The sequence below is a fragment of the Ochlerotatus camptorhynchus genome, unplaced genomic scaffold (assembly GCF_037179485.1).
Source record: "Ochlerotatus camptorhynchus isolate MF236.1 unplaced genomic scaffold, CSIRO-AGI_Acam_v1.1 ptg000174l, whole genome shotgun sequence".
Taxonomy (NCBI): domain Eukaryota; kingdom Metazoa; phylum Arthropoda; class Insecta; order Diptera; family Culicidae; genus Ochlerotatus; species Ochlerotatus camptorhynchus.
This window is the reverse complement of record NW_027040664.1, coordinates 23,722-29,968: the sequence shown is the minus strand read 5'-3', so window position 1 is coordinate 29,968 and position 6,247 is coordinate 23,722. Positions and strand designations below refer to the sequence as shown.

At 35.2% G+C, this 6,247-nt stretch overlaps 1 long non-coding RNA gene across 1 annotated transcript; it reads right to left on the bottom strand.

The window, feature by feature from the left end:
• Positions 1 to 3,462: 3,462 nt before the first annotated feature.
• LOC135701684 (uncharacterized) lies at positions 3,463 to 4,878 on the bottom strand. The gene is made up of 3 exons (XR_010517649.1): positions 4,719 to 4,878; positions 4,569 to 4,656; positions 3,463 to 3,691 (listed from the first exon to the last, which is right to left on the bottom strand). It is a non-coding gene; the product is annotated as an uncharacterized LOC135701684 (long non-coding RNA).
• Positions 4,879 to 6,247: the final 1,369 nt, after the last annotated feature.

Genomic DNA, 6,247 nt, shown 5'->3' with positions numbered 1-6,247 from the left:
ACGGTGTTGAATTACCTGTTTCATTTGCCAACAAAGCTTTCACAAAAGGCGAATCGAACAAGTCAACCATTGAGCAAGAATTAACTGCAATACATTGGGCAGTTAAACATTTTCGTCCATACCTTTATGGACGTAAGTTTAGAATACGAACCGACCATCGACCACTTGTTTATTTATTCTCAATGAAGGAACCTTCATCCAAGCTTACTCGAATGAGGTTAGACTTGGAAGAATTTGATTTCGATGTAGAATATATAAAGGGAAAAACCAACATTATTTCTGACACACTTTCGAGAATTCAGATTAACACTGATTATCTCAAACAAATGTATGTCATAACACGTTCAATGGCTAAAAAGAATAAACCAACGCTTAATCCTTTACCGCAGGAGCCTGATCAACTCCATGTTTACGAAGCATTAAGCAACCACGAAGCTTTTGAACTACCAAAATTATCATGTGCATACGATAGAAACAAGCTGAATATTTTGCTATATAAGAAAAAATATACAAGTGAGTTGACCTTAGGGTTCAATATCCTAATCCAAAAAAATACAAATGAAATGTTGCAAAATATATTCAAAACGATTGAGGCCTCAGTCGAAAACATTAATAAAAATGAATATAATAAAAGAAACAAGCGAACAATTGAACAAATAGCTATTGCTAAAAGTGATTATATTTTTAAATTCGCAGATATGAAATTGTTTAAAGAAATTGGTAATAAAATTCTTCGGAATATAACCATAATTATTTATGATAAACCTAAAATATTATCAAACATAAATGAAATCGAACAGGTATTGAAACAGTACCACAATACACCAACCGGAGGACATTTAGGCATAAATCGACTTTATAAGAAGATCAAAGCCATGTACTCTTGGCCAGGCATGAAAAGAACAATATCAGAATACGTGAAGTCTTGCTCTTCATGTTTACTAAACAAACACTATATTCCAGTAAAGACACACTCTACTATTACGACAACACCAATAAAGCCATTCCAAGTTGTATCGATTGACACGGTAGGACCTTTTTCATTATCCGGAAATGGAAACCGGTACGCCGTGACGATGCAATGCGATTTCACTAAATATGTTATAATAGCACCTATAGCTGACAAATCAGCAACTACCATGGCAAAAGCCGTAGTTGAAAAATGTATACTTGTCTACGGACCAATGACAAGTATCAAAACCGATCAAGGAACCGAATTTAAAGCGGTATTTGATGAAGTATGTAAATTGTTAAATATTACACATACATGCTCAGCTGCCTATCATCCACAAACTATAGGCGCATTAGAGAGAAATCACAGGTGCTTAAACGAGTACCTGAGAATTTTCTGTAATGAGAGAAATACTGATTGGGATGAATGGATCCCGTATTATAGTTTCTGCTATAATACAACACCAAACCTAGACCATGATTACACACCGTTTGAATTACTATTCGCTAGAAAAACCGAAACTTTTAATCTTTTATCAACAAATATATCTCCATTGTACAATTATGATGCTTACGATAAGGAAATGAAATTTAGGTTACAAGTCGCACATGCAAGTGTACTGGATGCCATTCAAAAAACTAAAAGTAAACGCACAAATAACTTGAATAAAAATATTAGCCCAACAGCAATAAAAGAAGATGACATAGTTTATCTAAGGTTAGAAAATAGGAACAAGCTTGATCAGGTTAATGACGGTCCATATAAAGTAATAGATACAAACTTTTCGAATGCTACTATCATAAGCAATAATAACAAACGTTTCGAAGTTCATAAATCCAGATTATTGAAATTTAAATAACAACAAACATTCTTTCAGGGGGATGGTATAGTGAAATTGGCACAAATACAAATAGATATTAAGCAATCCATGTAAACAATTTTTGTGAGAGGCATTTGAAGTCAAACTTACTTCCTTAACACTAAATCATTTTCCGTAGGGGGATGGTGTAACATGTGCATCAAACATGTCAGCAACTTCCCACGCTTGCTATATTTGCTGGTCTCATAAGTGGCACCATGCCGCGACGAGACAAGCTATTCCAAAAAACCTTTTTCAGTCATCGAACCCATTTGAGCAATGCAATGCATAAATGAGTTCGATGAATTGAACGAAACGCATTCAGCAATTCTCACCAAAAGGCAGAAGTGTCAAATAACACTTTGGTTCATTCTTTCCCACTCTTGGTATCGATCACCAACGATCGAGTAAATAGCGAAAATACATAGTGGCTTCAAGTGTCTCCATTCTCAGCACCATATGTAAAATATTGTTCAATAAAACATTCTTAGTTTAACTTTCGAAGCGAAAGGTTCGTTTTTAGTAACTGCAATATCACGTCATGAAAACGTCAAATGGCGAAATAGTGAAAACGTTAAACAAAGCATGGAGCTCTAGGATCAATTTCATGCATTAATCACTTTAACGAATGTTCAAGATCTTTCGGTTGGCCATTATGTGGTCCCCAGTGTCCATATTCCGATCAAAAATCCGAATTCTTTCTGATTAAACGTTAGTGAGTGGTTTTGAAAAAAAAAACCTTTGGGCTCTGGTATCAGTTTCATGAACTGACCACTTTTACGAGTGTTCCGGATCTTTCGGTCGATAAGTAAGTGGCCCCAGCTTCCATATTCCGATAAAAATCCTAATTATTTCTAATAAAACGGTTATGTGTGGTTTAAAAAAAAACACGGAGCTCTACGATCAGTTCAATGAATTCATCACTTTTACGGATGTTCCGGATCTTCCATCCTGTAGTCCGTAGAGTCCAAATTTCGGTCACAAGTCCAAATTAATTGTAGTAAGACGTCTATGAGTGAATTTGAAAAAACCACGGAGCTCTAGGATCAGTTTCATGAATTGAACACTTATACTGATGTTCCGGATCTTCCGGTGGACCATCCTGTAGTCCAAATTCCAGTTTATGAGCGGTTTCGAAAAAAAAACCACGAAGCTCTAGTATCAGTTCCATTAATTGACCACTTTTACGGATGTTCCGGGTCTTCCGGAGAACCATACTTCTGACTTTCCGGATGCGGAATTGTCTCAAAAGGAGGTCATCAATATTGTTAATAACTTTTCCGAAGACACCAGGAAGTCATCTCTTCAAATTACCCTACAATAAGTGTTTGTCCCCAATTAGATGCTACGTGTATTCGTTAATGCCGGTTCCTATAGTGCGGTCCCTATTAACGTTACTATAGGAATCTTGACTGTATGTACGTAATTAGATTAATATTATTTTTCCGAAAACCAATACTCTGATTTGAATAAGGAGTTGTGTCGAGAAAATGATAAAAATTTACCTCGTTAAAAGCGACTTGTGGGGGAGCAAAATCGTTAAAAAAAAATCTCGTACTCGAAATTTTTATGAAAATCAAACGGTCAACCCATTCACTATTTGGCGAGAAAATGCTCTATACATATAAACATATATTTATTATAATTATATACATTGGCCTAGTACCTTTTTAGAGCTATTGAGTCCTTGAATTTGAATTCAATCAAATCACCTGGTTGTGGCATTAAACCCCAAAAAAAGCTTTCTCCGGTATAGGCTTTCTGGATCGTATATGTTTTGTAATGCTGAATTCCAGTTTTTACAACAGCAGGTGGATTGTTGTGAGGATAGAAGGCGGGTATTTTTCCAAACTGTCTATCTTTTAATTTTTGAACTTTTCCTAAAAAAAATATGTATTGGATTATTTTATATTCATGAGAATCGAGAAAAGCTGCTTATGTTACTGCGTAAATGATGAATCGTGTGAATACAAAATATTGCGTAAAAAGCCACTTGTGACTCCAGTGTACCTCCATGGTTCCTTTGATTTTTCTTTGATATTTTTAATATTCGGTGATATTTAGATTTTTCTGATTTTGACCACCCACTGGGCATTCCAAAATCGGCATAAAAACATTAAAAAATATATTTACGTTTCACGCGTAAGCAATACATAAATACCACAATACAGTGAGCTTCGTGGTCGTGCGGTTGTGAGTGCCGCGAAGAGAGGGTTCGATTCCCGATCCAGCCGGTGGAACTTTTCGCAACCCGGAAATTTATCTACTGGTCTACTGTGTGTTGTGTGTTGTCCATTATCTAGTGTTAAGTGTTCGGTCTGTGCAACCTCTGCTTGAAGATGGTGTCAATTGTCTTTTTTAGATTTAGAGTATATATATTCTGAAATTCACGTGGCAAAAAAAGTCGTAACAAAAGCCGCGTAAAAAGCGACTCCAGTGTATTGAAAGTTTAACAAAAACATTATGTTGGTCCAAATTAGTTTGAATAACATGAACAACATGAGACAAACATTTTAATAAATATTTAGTGTAGTATATAAAGCTACCAAAAATACGCTCATACGGTTACTAGAAGTGCTAAATGAACCCCGTTAGGCCGTTATATGAATGATGTGTGAACTGTTTTGTTAATGGGTGTCCACAGTACAACAGTTTTTTCATCAGCTGAAAGCAAACTGGAAGTTTAATTTTGAGCCTTATTAATTGAAACTTTGCCAAGATGAGAAAACGAGTTGTTTCAACTTAGTTAAAACTCACCTTTCAAGGATGATGTTGTTCCAATATGCTGAAACAGCGATGGCTTATAGTGAATCCATAGCTTCGACATGTCTTGCTTGCAACTTTTCTATATTAAGATAATACACATTTTCAAAACAGAAGAAAATGAAATACAAAATGAATACTTACCCCGTCTTTTTCAATACTACATACTTTTGTATATATCAAATTGGATAGCAACCAATCCACAGGTTTATCATTGAAGAACATTTGAAAGAACGTGATTAGCCATGGCAGATCGACCGATTTAAACATTTTTCCTGTAGCAAGAAAATGATAGCAATAATTATGATATAAGTAACACTCAGGAGAAATATATGAACTTTTATATATGTTAAAATGGCCCTAATTGGCAAACGAAGTAGGGGTTTTGTTGAGTTGGACTGTGATAATTAATACATAATTTCGTGTGAAATAGTGTTCGTGTTCGCGTTTAATTTAGCTTGGCGAAATGGATGTGTGTAAGTTCTGCAAGTTCTGTAAGTTCTTTTACTGACTCAATCACTGGCATACGAAACAGCGATGCTGCTTAGATGGACATCGCGTTAAAAAATTAGATGGAAGAAAATGAGGAAACATGTTAATCGTATGCTTGAATTTGAGAAAAATTGTATGGTATGACAAGTTTTTTTTTTAAACTAATGCGGGAAAACAATCGACTGCAATGAATGATCGCGATGCATATAGGTAGATTCAGTTGGAATCAGACCGAAATACCAGACACAAAAAACCTAAAATACAAAATAGATGATGATGTTTTTCCCGGATAATGCGAGTTCTGCGGATGCTGTAAAAAGATGTAGTCGTGCAAGTAAGACAATCAGTAACAGTATCAAACCATGTAACGAGCATATATGTCGTTATCTGTTATATTTTGTTTGTCGTATTAATCCATCAATATCAAATAGTATTTTCTCACTACTTAAATAATTAATTGAAATTTGCGCGGGTATCCACACCGGAGTGGCAGTTTTTTCGCAGCATCGTAGCGATCGTAAGCAATGGATTCGACGTTGGATGAAGAAGAGGCACTATTTTCTAGCTTCTTAACAAGCAGAGCAAAATGCGTTGAAGTATTTTGGCAATTTCCTTCATTTTAGTGAAATGTGTTTATAGTTTTGTTCGATATTACAGATTACAGTGGTGATAATCACGGAAGTCAATCTTTAGAAAACATACAAAACTTAACTTCCCCTGGAATGCATATCATCAGAAAAAAATTGCAGATCTTCAGGAAACATCAGGGAGGTTCGCATAACTTCAGAGAATTTCGCAAAACTCCAAAGAAAGTTTGTTTATCTTCAGATAAATTTGCAGAACTTCAGGAAAATTCGTAGATCATCACAAACTTTGATTCACAGAAATGTTGATAGATCATCAGAGAAATTTTCAAAACATAAGAGAAGCTCACAGAACTTCAGGATAGTTCGTCGATCATCAAAGAAATTCAAGTTGAAGATTGAATTTTTTTTGCGAAAGTTCATGGAAGTTCATAGATTATCACAGAATTTCATAGAGCCTCAGGGAAATGTGAAGAACTTCATATCTTATTGAAAACTCACTTTGAGTTCGCTCTCAGTATTCTTCCGATATTTCAGATAAACTATCTCATGATTTTTTTTAGTTCTGTTGAATGCTTCTTCGGAACTCCCCTTTGA